The sequence below is a fragment of the Lutjanus erythropterus genome, chromosome 20 (assembly GCF_056507025.1).
Source record: "Lutjanus erythropterus isolate fLutEry1 chromosome 20, fLutEry1.hap2, whole genome shotgun sequence".
NCBI lineage: Eukaryota > Metazoa > Chordata > Actinopteri > Lutjaniformes > Lutjanidae > Lutjanus > Lutjanus erythropterus.
The window spans coordinates 282,286-294,419 of record NC_139336.1 but is presented as its reverse complement, the minus strand read 5'-3'; the positions used below and the strand labels follow the sequence as shown (position 1 = coordinate 294,419).

Sequence of the window (12,134 nt, the reverse complement as noted above, 5' to 3'; positions counted from 1 at the left end):
CAAATCATACTCGAGAATTGATATGTTTTTAATATCAAACAATATAACCAAGCAAGTTGCATATTGTAAAATTAATCCAATGGCTCTATCTGACCATGCAGCTGTAGAGCTGGGAATTGATATTAAATAATGACACAGAGAGAAGAGGTAGATGGAGATTGAATGCGTCACTATTATCTAATGAGGCTTTTAACTTATTATTAAAAGAAGAATTACAGTCTTTTTTTGAATTAAATACAGGCAGCTCAGGCAGGAGATCAACAGAGTGGAAATCATCTAAAGCTTATATTCAAGGGAAAATTATAGCATATGCATCTAAAAAGAAAAGAGAGGACATGAGTAAGATAAAGGAATTGGAAACTAAAATTAGGATGTATGAAAGGGAATTGGCAGACAATTTCTCAAACCAGTTATATCAAAACATTTGCAAGCTTAAATTTTAACTTTGCCATATAAACTACATCATACAAATGGTACTAATAATGTAGCTGTACAATGTGCATAATGCAATACATTCGAAAACAAAAAACAAAAAACACACACACATTTTAGTGGCATTTTGTAAGTTTTCAGTGTCTAACGGTGGAATTTCCGAGTGTCCGTGAAGGCACCTCGACTTGACTTGGCTGTGTGACGTCGTCGGACCATTAACTTCTCCCGCGTCTGTTGAGGTGAGTGGCTGTGGGTCTCCGTTCCTGTCTCTTTAATGTCAAAAAACAGCAGTTAAATAGTCAGAAATATGTAAACTGACAGTAAATTGGCATGATAATCGATAAATACGAACAGGAAATGAAGCCTCGGTCCATAGGCGGTCAGGGGGAGGGGCGGGAGAGGGCGGTGCGTCGAAATCCGGCGGTTTAAAAACCCCTACACATGATCAACGGTAAAAACGCTTTGCGCTGGCTGTCCCATATTTTCCTATGGAGAGAGCGGTGGCGCCCGACCTAGAGGCACCGCTACCCTTGGCATGGCGCACCGCTGGGATGTGCCGCTCAGCGCTGCGCCCAAAGTTCAACTTTGACCTCGTGCTGACCTTTCAAAGCGCAACCAATGAGATAACAGCTGAATGTGACGTAGCCAAAAGCGACACATACAAATAGAGGAGGGAGAGAAAATGGAAGAAAAACTCATTCTCTGTGTTTCCGAGTTCCCCGAACTGTATAACACATGATACCACGATCTCGGCAGGAAGAGTATTGCTTGGCGAAATGTCAGTAGTCAGATCGGGCTACCAGGCTTGTGATTAGGCAGAGTTTACGAGCTACCGTTAAGCTAAATACAATGCTAACGTTAGTTTAGCTGTTTGTGTACGTTCGCTATTCCAGGCAGACACAGTGACAGGATCAGTGCTTCATAGCTATATAAACTGTCCTTTAGCTCAGCAACAGTAAATCCTATCATGTTGTTACATAGAGCTGTGGTTAGTTTTTGCAAAAGGGGAGTCTGCTTTTTCCTCCAGGTCCTTTTCTTTCCGGAGTGACAAGTAGCGTTTGGTGTTGCCTAGCAACACCAACAGGTATACGTCATCGCACTTCTCGATGACGTATACCTGAGCTCCTCCGCATCCGCTCAGCGCCTCTGCGCCCTACCTGGCGGTGAGCGAAGAGCAAATTTCTTGTCATGACAGTTGAGCTAGCTAACTTGGTGCTGCCTGTTAGCTGCAGTAACATATCTGCAGTAAGAAGCGCCTGTCTCCCCCCGTTCCTCTGTGTGTATGAATGTAGCCCTAGCTTCAGTAAAGCACAAACCACAGGTGAGAGAGAGGGGAAGAGAGACAGTGTGACAGTAAATATTAAATAAAATAAATAAATAAAGCAAAGGGCATCTTGAGGGAAAGACTGAATCTTATATTCAGTATACTTAAGCATTAAGTCAGCTAAGGTATATATAGGCTAATTGTTGTGTTTATGTTTAATTATGTCTCATGTGATTGTGTTTTTATTTGACAATTATTAGCTGATAGCTTTATTACGTAAAGATTGTTGGTTATGTGTGAACTTTTGCTTAATGTAGTGTGTGTAGAAGTACCTAGAATTTGAATATTTATTATGAATGTACTTTCTTGCAAACCTACGGATAAAAGCAGTCATAACTGGTGCTGCATAGTTTGAGCAGACATACACACAGATAAACTGAGATACATAAGATGAGACTAATATTGTTTCTAGGCAAAGAGAAATACGTTTGGAGGCTGCGCTTGAGTGGTGAGTGAAGTAAAATCTGAACTCAAAGTAACAACAGAGTACATTATTTGACTGTGGACTGTGTTTAGCTGCCTTAAATGGGACAGAAGAACAATGGTAGTAGGCAGCCATGTATATTAGACTTAGAGCCAGACATTCAGTTAAACCAATCACAATCAGCTTTGACAATTTCTGCCCAGCAACTGTGGGTGGACATGTATCCACTGTGTAGGCAAGACATGCATTTGATGAAAATCTGCCTCTCGAACTACTGCCTCTGAGTGACAGACCCTAAGTCCCACAGCCAAACCAAACACATGTTGAGCGAGAAGAGAAGACTGCGAACACAGCCGTGTAAATTTTATTCTTGTGGTGCCAAATATGTGGTCACACCAACGATTTAAAGAACTGGGGTCATCTGCTTTTCTCCTGAAGGTCTTAATCTGAGTTAATATGGGAGTGAATGGGGCAGTTGGTTGGAAAACTTGTCCTTTTTGACCTTGCTGAGCCAAAACTATAAGTCCTTTTGTTTCTGTGGTCACATGTTGCTACCGGCACAGCTTTTCCTACAATCTGATGTGCAATTTGTGTATGTTGAGAGAACACTGAAGTCTGAATCTGAGAAGGGGTGTAAGTGAGAGAAGAACAAAATGGCTGACAATAAAAATGGCAGTAGGCAGTGATGGATATTAGCCTTAGAGCTAGATATTCAATGGCTGCTATGGCCAGCAGCTATGAGTGAACATGCATCCAATGTGTAAGCAAGACACACAGACACGCACACACTCACCCATACACATACAAACATGCACAATAGTGCATGCACGCACACACACGTGCACGGACACACAGACACACGCACACATGCACAACTTCAATGATACATTTAGTGCTATTATCACTGCTGGCAGTATGGTGGAAATACTAGTTGGCAGTGAGCATAAGGCACACTCAAAGTTTTGTGCAAAATTTTCTGGCTATAGTTAGTGATGCCTATGTGAATTGTACATCAGGCACACTGAATGACACTTACACTACAGCATTTACAGTGAACATGATGCTGAAGCATCCCTTTAAGAAATTTAATTGTTTTACTGTAATAAATTCATCCCACTGCAGTTGAAGTAAATAAAGGCAGACTTAAAAAGTGTAAATGTTTCTTTTATGTCAGTCTGCTTTCTTGAAGTTGCAGAAGTTAGTCCTAATGTCATGCTTTGTTGAAGTTGCATAAGTTAGTCTAATGCCATGTTAAGGTCGGGAGGCTTAAACTGCATTTTCTCACAAAATGATGATATACTATTTGTTGGTAAACAAAAAAGCCAAGTGCCTTTAGGTTTTTTTAATAGCTTTTAAAGGGATCATTCAGCTTATTTGAAGTGGGGTTATGTGAGGACCTTATCTATAGTCAGTGTATTAAGTACAGTGAATTTGAGACAGCACACCCCCAATTGGGACAAGCAGAGAGGAGCACCATTAGGGAAGCTAGCAGTGTATTACTGTGGACAAGGTCAGTAACAAAACATATTTTAGCCACCTGAACAAGGTCCACCTAGAAAATAATTATTTTCCATTGTAAATGGCCCACTGGTAATCCAGAGTTTTACTTATGTCAAGATTAACTAACTGAGATTTTTCACTAAACCTAGAATACACCCCTGGTCTTAGCACAGTGCATGAGGAGATGGAGTCCAGCAATCCGCCACTGCTGTCCTCACCGCTAACCTAAAGCATCCATGTACCTGGGAGTGGGAGTCGGCACACCAAGAGGCCACTGCTTCACCATTATTTGACCTGGAGCACGACCTGGACCTGGTGGGTAACTATGTTTGTTTTCTTTGATTCTTTGAATGCTGCCAATAACTTATAGTTATACTTATGGACACAGTAAATTTTGACCACGTACATCATTGGTTAATGTCATCTCTCTCTTCCACTGATCTATAAACATGAAATAATTAACATACATAACTTACAGCATCTTGATTTTTTTTTTTTATTATTTTCATTTGCAGAGGTAAACATGTAAATGAGTGTTGATCTGTGTTTGTGCACTTGTTCTTAACAGGAAACAAACATGTTCCAGAGATGGAGAGACAAAACTCACAGGAACACACCACTACTATCTGCTCTATAAATCGACCTGTGCCAGGTAAATAAGAACAGCCTCCTCCCATGCATGATATGTGTCTCTTTTTTATTGTGTATTAGTGGTATATAAGCATGTAATGTACACTGTCTGTATTGTGCTTTTTTATATCCGAGGGACAGGAACAGGTAGTGCAGCTATATGTCTTGACTCTGAAAACTGCTGATTTCCAGACATGGCGCTAAAGTTTCCTCTCCTCTCCTCTCCTCTCCTCTCCTCTCCTCTCCTCTCCTCTCCTCTCCTCTCCTCTCCTCTCCTCTCCTCTCCTCTCCTCATCGACACCAACCAGATGCACTTATAAAATTAAACAACCGTATAAGGAGGCCTATACGTAAAACGGGAGAGTCTGTGTTTCTCTGTGAGAAACTTTGAGATCTTCTCACAGCAGAGTGAACAGGTCTTTGTGTGAAACACTGCAGAGTGTAACATCATGCTGTTTACAGACAGTCTGCTGTCATTAGTTTGACAGAGAGACAGAGAGGGTCGTGTCTAGAAGGGAACCCTAGACCTACGAAAGATCGTGCAAGTTTGATTATTTTAGTAGAAATAACGAACACAAATCTTGCGAGAATTGTGCAAATAAAGAGTTAGAGCTTCTAGACACGACCGAAAAAGGTGCGCAGCTCCAAAAATAGAAAATCATATCGTGGTGTTGATGTTTTTAATGTGGCGGGCTGCCATAAATAAAACACTATTCACTGAAACACTGATCACTGACCTGCTGTGATGGAAAAAAATACTCAGATTCTTTACTTAGGTATTTTTACATTGTGGTATTAGTGTGAATACAATTTAAAAATTTTGCATGTTATTGTTTCCTGTATCATCCTGTATTGTATCATAACAGTCATTGTTTTTTAAATTCTTAAGCAACAGACAATCAAATGTTGTACATAATTCAAACATTATTATATCATAAAGGCAGCTATTGAGTGTTCATTATTGCACTAAATTAATGTTATACTGCTTTATAAAAACATTAGTGTGTGTGTTTCTGTTGTTTCAGAATGGCTCGACCAAATAAGCAGTTTGTAGCAGAAGCAGAATTCAAACATTGTGATATTATAAAGGCAGCTATTGAGTGTGGGGTCAGCTTTCTAACAAACATTCAAATATTCTACATAATTCAAATATTATATTTACATGGCAGGTATTCAGTGTTGCGTCAGGTTTTTAAGTAATATTCAAATATTCTACATAATTCAAAAATTATATTTTCGAGGCAGCTATCAGTGTGGCATCAGCTTTTTAACAAAAATCCAAATATTCTACCTAATTCAAATATTACCTTAAAAAGGCAGCTATTCAGTGTGGTATCAGTCATTCTACAAACATTCAAAAATTCCACGTAATTCAAACTTTATTATATTTTAAAGGTAGCTATTCAGTGTGGTGTCAGCCTTTCTAACTAATATTCAAATATTATACATAATTCAAACCTTCTTATATCATTCACGCAGCTGTTCAGTGTGGCGTCAGGCATATTGTTGCAGCAAGCCAATGCAGCATTGCAGCTTGGCTTCAGCTTGTTGCATTCACAGCGGTAATTTCTTTAGAAATTGCTTTTCTAGTATCTCTAGTATCCTATTTAACTCGACCCTAAATTCCTTCAGGGGTCCATCCTCTTTTGTAAGAATGAGCAGTTTTTGAAGCAATGTGACCTTCTGACCGTTCCTGAGAGTTGGTAGTTAAGGTTTGTTTCATTACTTGAGGTGTATTTCACCGTCAATATTGTTATTATTTTTATTATTGTTAATAGTGATTTTGAAGACAGTTTTGCTCTAATTTTTGGTTCTGAATGCCTTCCTTTCGATATTATTTGGGTTTATTACATTGACACCAGGCCTTTTCTCTGTATTTCAGAATGGTCTGGTGTAAGTGAAGACCTGAGCCGGTGCAAGCTGCGTCCCCCAGCAAGGTGAAAGGACTGCCACAAAGGAGGTGAAACAGCACAATAGCCGAAGTTATAAAGACATTTTTTCTTTATTCTGTGAGCCATATGGCTCCAAAATTCAACTTCTCTGGACTATTTTCATCTTTTGTGACTCTCTTTTAGAAAATAATTATGATATTTTATTTTACTATTGCTTTAGAGGCTTTGCAGAGGCTGTAAACTGACTCTCCATGTGCTGCTGAATTGTTTGACCGTTCACTTGATAGGCCGTGCAGAGACTCTTTTTGTCCAGCAGATGGAGCCAAACCAGTTATTTGACTTTTGCTCTTTCTCATCAAACAGCTACCCTGACACAGTAGGACGTGGGTTTGTTTTTTGTTTTTTTTTCCCTTCTTTTATAAATTTTATTTAATACTGAAGGTTTTTTTCAATTAGGACTTAGTCTCCATTATTTATTTATTTATTTATTTTACATTTATTCTATTTTTTTTAATAATAATTTCTTTTCTTTGCATTTATATTTTAGGGATTTATTTGTTTTTTTAAGAGGATACAGTTTTTTTCTTCCATAACCCCCCATAAAGGTTTTATTGTGTGTGTGATTTTGGATCGTTATCCTGACCTCTTCTCAATTTGATATCTTCTAGATATTATCACCTCACCTGAGATATAGGTGTGCTGAATAATTATTGGTGCATACAGCACTGGATAAGAAGAGGTCAGGTGACGATCCATGGCTGCTCAACCATTTACTTTTTATTTTTAACGGAGCCTCAGGAAAGGGCCATCCAATTAGAGATTTAATCTCACCGCAGGTCACAAATGTGGTGTATGCCAGTGTTCCCCAACCCTGGTTCTCAGGGCCCACTGTTTAGGTCGGGAGGCTTAAACTGCATTTTCTCACAAAACATGTTGATATACTATTTGTTGGTAAACAAAAAAGCCAAGTGCCTTTAAAACAATTTTAATAGCTTTTAAAGGGATCATTCAGTTTATTTGAAGTGGGGTTATGTGAGGACCTTATCTATAGTCAGTGTATTAAGTACAGTGAATTTGAGACAGCACACCCCCAATTGGGACAAGCAGAGAGGAGCACCATTAGGGAAGATAGCAGTGTACTACTGTGGACAAGGTCAGTAACAAAACATATTTTAGCCACCTGAACAAGGTCCACCTAGAAAATAAATAGTTTCCATTGTAAATGACCCACTCGTAATCCAGAGTTTTACTTATGTCAAGATTAACTAACTGAGATTTTTCACTAAACCTAGAATACACCCCTGGTCTTAGCACAGTGTATGAGGAGATGGAATCCAGCAACCCGCCACTGCTGTCCTCACCGCTAACCTAAAGCATCCATGTACCTGGGAGTGGGAGTCGGCACACCAAGAGGCCACTGCTTCACCATTTTTTGACCTGGAGCATGACCTGGACCTGGTGGGTAACTATGTTTGTTTTCTTTGATTCTTTGAATGCTGCCAATAACTTATAGTAATACTTATGGACACAGTAAATTCTGACCACGTACATCATTGGTTAATGTCATCTCTCTCTTCCACTGATCTATAAACATGAAATAATTAACATACATAACTTACAACATCTTGAATTTTTTTTTTTATTATTTTCATTTGCAGAGGTAAACATGTAAATGAGTGTTGATCTGTGTTTGTGCACTTGTTCTTAACAGGAAACAAACATGTTCCAGAGATGGAGAGACAAAACTCACAGGATCACACCACTACTATCTGCTCTATAAATCGACCTGTGCCAGGTAAATAAGAACAGCCTCCTCCCATGCATGATGTGTCTCTTTTTTATTGTGTATTAGTGGTATATAAGCATGTAATGTACACTGTCTGTATTGTGATTTTTTATATGCATCAATGGTGTAACATTTTTCTCTTTCTCTCACAAGGCTCTGACAAGATGTGAAGTTGGACACATGTCAATGAAGCAACAAGCAACATCAGCAGTCATCTTGAGCTGGAGTCAAACATGCTGTAAGTCAACTTTACAGTTCATAGATTGTGCATACCATTAGTATGAGCAATAGTTATAATGTGAAAACATTTAAAGGTTCAGTCACTGCTCCTTCTGTTTTGCTCTGACACTTATGAACAACAAACAGAAATCAAGGAGGGCTCCAGCAACATTTGACCGTGCTTTGCACAGCTAAGCCACACTGAGAGGCTACGACGAATACACCTGACAACTGCCTGACCTGTACCTCGTATGCGACTGTGTTTTTCTTTCAGTCTAAACACTGTAGTGTTACAGCATGACTCTGCAAACTGTTGATTTCCAGACAACAAATAACTGTGGGTTGTTTGTGTTGGCCGTCTACATCATCAGTCTTATAGTGTCCTCTCCTCTCGTCACATAACCAGAGCCACATGGACCGAGGGACAGGAACAGATAGTGTCTTGACCAAATGTGAAGTAGGACACATGTCAACGAAGCAGTGCGGTACTGACAGCAACACTTGAGTGTGCTTTGCACAGCTAAGCCACACTGAGAGGCTACGACAAATATACCTGACCTGTACCTGGTATGTGACTGTGTTTTTCTGTCAGTCATGAACACTATAGTGTTACACCATGACTCTGAAAACTGCTGATTTCCAGACATGGCGCTAAAGTCTCCTCTCCTCTCCTCTCCTCTCCTCTCCTCTCCTCTCCTCTCCTCTCCTCTCCTCTCCTCTCCTCTCCTCTCCTCTCCTCTCCTCTCAGGGACAGGAAAAGGCAGTGCAGCTATGTGCTTTTTACTCAACATTCATTGCTAATCTTCAGATGGACCCAGACCATCTGTAAGTATCCTATATAGCAGGGGTCCCTAACAGGCGGACCGAGGTCCGAGTCCTGACCCACACGCCGTCCTATATGGACATGGACCTATAACCAATAAATTCTTAATAGATTTTAAATTTTGACGGGACGCTTCTATTTTAACTGGCGCAACTATTCTAGTCTTTCCGACGCTGGTTTAGCTGATCAGGAAACGCACAGACCAATTGCAGAGAAGCCGCGTGTGGAGGAGACTGTTGTTAATGACAAAGTTTATTACAACAGTCAAAACTAACGTGATGGTTAATGACATCGACACCAACCAGATGCACTTATAATATTAAACAACCGTATAAGGAGGCCTATACATAAAACGGGAGAGTCTGTGTTTCTCTGTGAGAAACTTTGAGATCTTCTCACAGCAGAGTGAACAGGTAAGGGAGGGAGGAGGGCACATTGATCACTAATCAATCACTGATAACGTCGTCATCTTGGACTGATTAAAAAATAAAAATGACAAAATTGGTGACAAACCAAACCTGGGTGTCCACACAAATAAAGTCTTTGTGTGAAACACTGCAGAGTGTAACATTATGCTGTTTACAGACAGTTTGCTGTCATTAGTTTGACAGAGAGACAGAGAGGGTCGTGTTTAGAAGGGAACCCTAGACCTGCGAAAGATCGTGCAAGTTTGATTATTTTAGTAGAAATAACGAACACAAATCTTGCGAGAATTGTGCAAATAAAGAGCTTCTAGACACGACCGAAAAAGGTGCGCAGCTCCAAAAATAGAAAATCATTTCGTGGTGTTGATGTTTTTAATGTGGCGGGCTGCCACTGAAACACTGATCACTGACCTGCTGTGATGGAAAAAAATACTCAGATTCTTTACTTAGGTATTTTTACATTGTGGTATTAGTGTGAATACAATTTAAAAATTTTGCATGTTATTGTTTCCTGTATCATCCTGTATTGTATCATAACAGTCATTGTTTTTTAAATTCTTAAGCAACAGACAATCAAATGTTGTACATAATTCAAACATTATTATATCATAAAGGTAGCTATTGAGTGTTCATTATTGCACTAAATTAATGTTATACTGCTTTATAAAAACATTAGTGTGTGTGTTTCTGTTGTTTCAGAATGGCTCGACCAAATAAGCAGTTTGTAGCAGAAGCAGAATTCAAACATTGTGATATTATAAAGGCAGCTATTGAGTGTGGGGTCAGCTTTCTAACAAACATTCAAATATTCTACATAATTCAAATATTATATTTACATGGCAGGTATTCAGTGTTGCGTCAGGTTTTTAAGTAATATTCAAATATTCTACATAATTCAAAAATTATATTTTCGAGGCAGCTATCAGTGTGGCATCAGCTTTTTAACAAAAATCCAAATATTCTACCTAATTCAAATATTACCTTAAAAAGGCAGCTATTCAGTGTGGTATCAGTCATTCTACAAACATTCAAAAATTCCATGTAATTCAAACTTTATTATATTTTAAAGGTAGCTATTCAGTGTGGTGTCAGCCTTTCTAACTAATATTCAAATATTATACATAATTCAAACCTTCTTATATCATTCACGCAGCTGTTCAGTGTGGCGTCAGGCATATTGTTGCAGCAAGCCAATGCAGCATTGCAGCTTGGCTTCAGCTTGTTGCATTCACAGCGGTAATTTCTTTAGAAATTGCTTTTCTAGTATCTCTAGTATCCTATTTAACTCGACCCTAAATTCCTTCAGGGGTCCATCCTCTTTTGTAAGAATGAGCAGTTTTTGAAGCAATGTGACCTTCTGACCGTTCCTGAGAGTTGGTAGTTAAGGTTTGTTTCATTACTTGAGGTGTATTTCACCGTCAATATTGTTATTATTTTTATTATTGTTAATAGTGATTTTGAGGACAGTTTTGCTCTAATTTTTGGTCTGAATGCCTTCCTTTTGATATTATTTGGGTTTATTACATTGACACCAGGCCTTTTCTCTGTATTTCAGAATGGTCTGGTGTAAGTGAAGACCTGAGCCGGTGCAAGCTGCGTCCCCCAGCAAGGTGAAAGGACTGCCACAAAGGAGGTGAAACAGCACAATAGCCGAAGTTATAAAGACATTTTTTCTTTATTCTTGAGCCATATGGCTCCAAAATTCAACTTCTCTGGACTATTTTCATCTTTTGTGACTCTCTTTTAGAAAATAATTATGATATTTTATTTTACTATTGCTTTAGAGGCTTTGTAGAGGCTGTAAACTGACTCTCCACGTGCTGTTGAATTGTTTGACCGTTCACTTGATAGGCCGTGCAGTGACTCTTTTTGTCCAGCAGATGGAGCCAAGCTAGGGCTGGGCGGTATGACCCAAAATTCATATCACGGTATAAATTGAATCCCTTCACGGTAATGGTATATATCTCGGTATAAATGTTGCGGTGTAAAACTTATGGAAGTGTTTCTGAATGGGTTTTGTAAAACAACAACAGCAAAGATATAATGTAATTTTTGAGCATTTATTGTGCAGAAGAACAACAGAAGTAAGGATAGTGCCTCAGAAATACAAAAATTCTTACAAAAAAAGTGGATATTGTAAACAGTACTTCAAGTAAGAGAGGTTTTCTATAAGACAAATGGCAAAAACAGTGAAAAGGTTCTGTAATCCTGTAAAAATCTGTAAAAAAATACCAAAGTAAAGAATGTGAGTATTTTTGTCATCACAGCAGGTCAGTGATCAGTGTTTCAGTGACTCTCTGTGGTTCAGTGAATAGTGTTTTATTTATGGCGGCCCGCCACATTAAAAACATCGACACCACAACATGATTTTCTATTTTTGGAGCTGCGCATCTTTTACAGTCATGTCTAGAAGGTAAGTCTTTATTTGCACAACTCTTGTTTCTGTTATTTCTACTAAAATAATCAAACTCGCGCGATCTTTTGCGGGTCTAGGGTTCCCTTCTAGACACAACCCTCTCTGTCTCTGTCAAAGTACAGACAGCAGACTGTCTGTAAACAGCACAATGTTACACTCTGCAGTGTTTCACACAAAGACTTTATTTGTGTGGACACCCAGGTTTGGTTTGTCACCAATTTTGTCATTTTTATTTTTTAATCAGTCCAAGATGACGACGGTAT

General features: G+C 39.0%; 1 long non-coding RNA gene across 1 annotated transcript; it reads left to right on the top strand.

Moving 5' to 3' along the window:
* The first annotated feature begins 3,603 nt into the window (after positions 1 to 3,603).
* LOC146307955 (uncharacterized) lies at positions 3,604 to 8,476 on the top strand. The gene is made up of 4 exons (XR_014772668.1): positions 3,604 to 3,995; positions 4,249 to 4,332; positions 8,142 to 8,226; positions 8,355 to 8,476. It is a non-coding gene; the product is annotated as an uncharacterized LOC146307955 (long non-coding RNA).
* Positions 8,477 to 12,134: the final 3,658 nt, after the last annotated feature.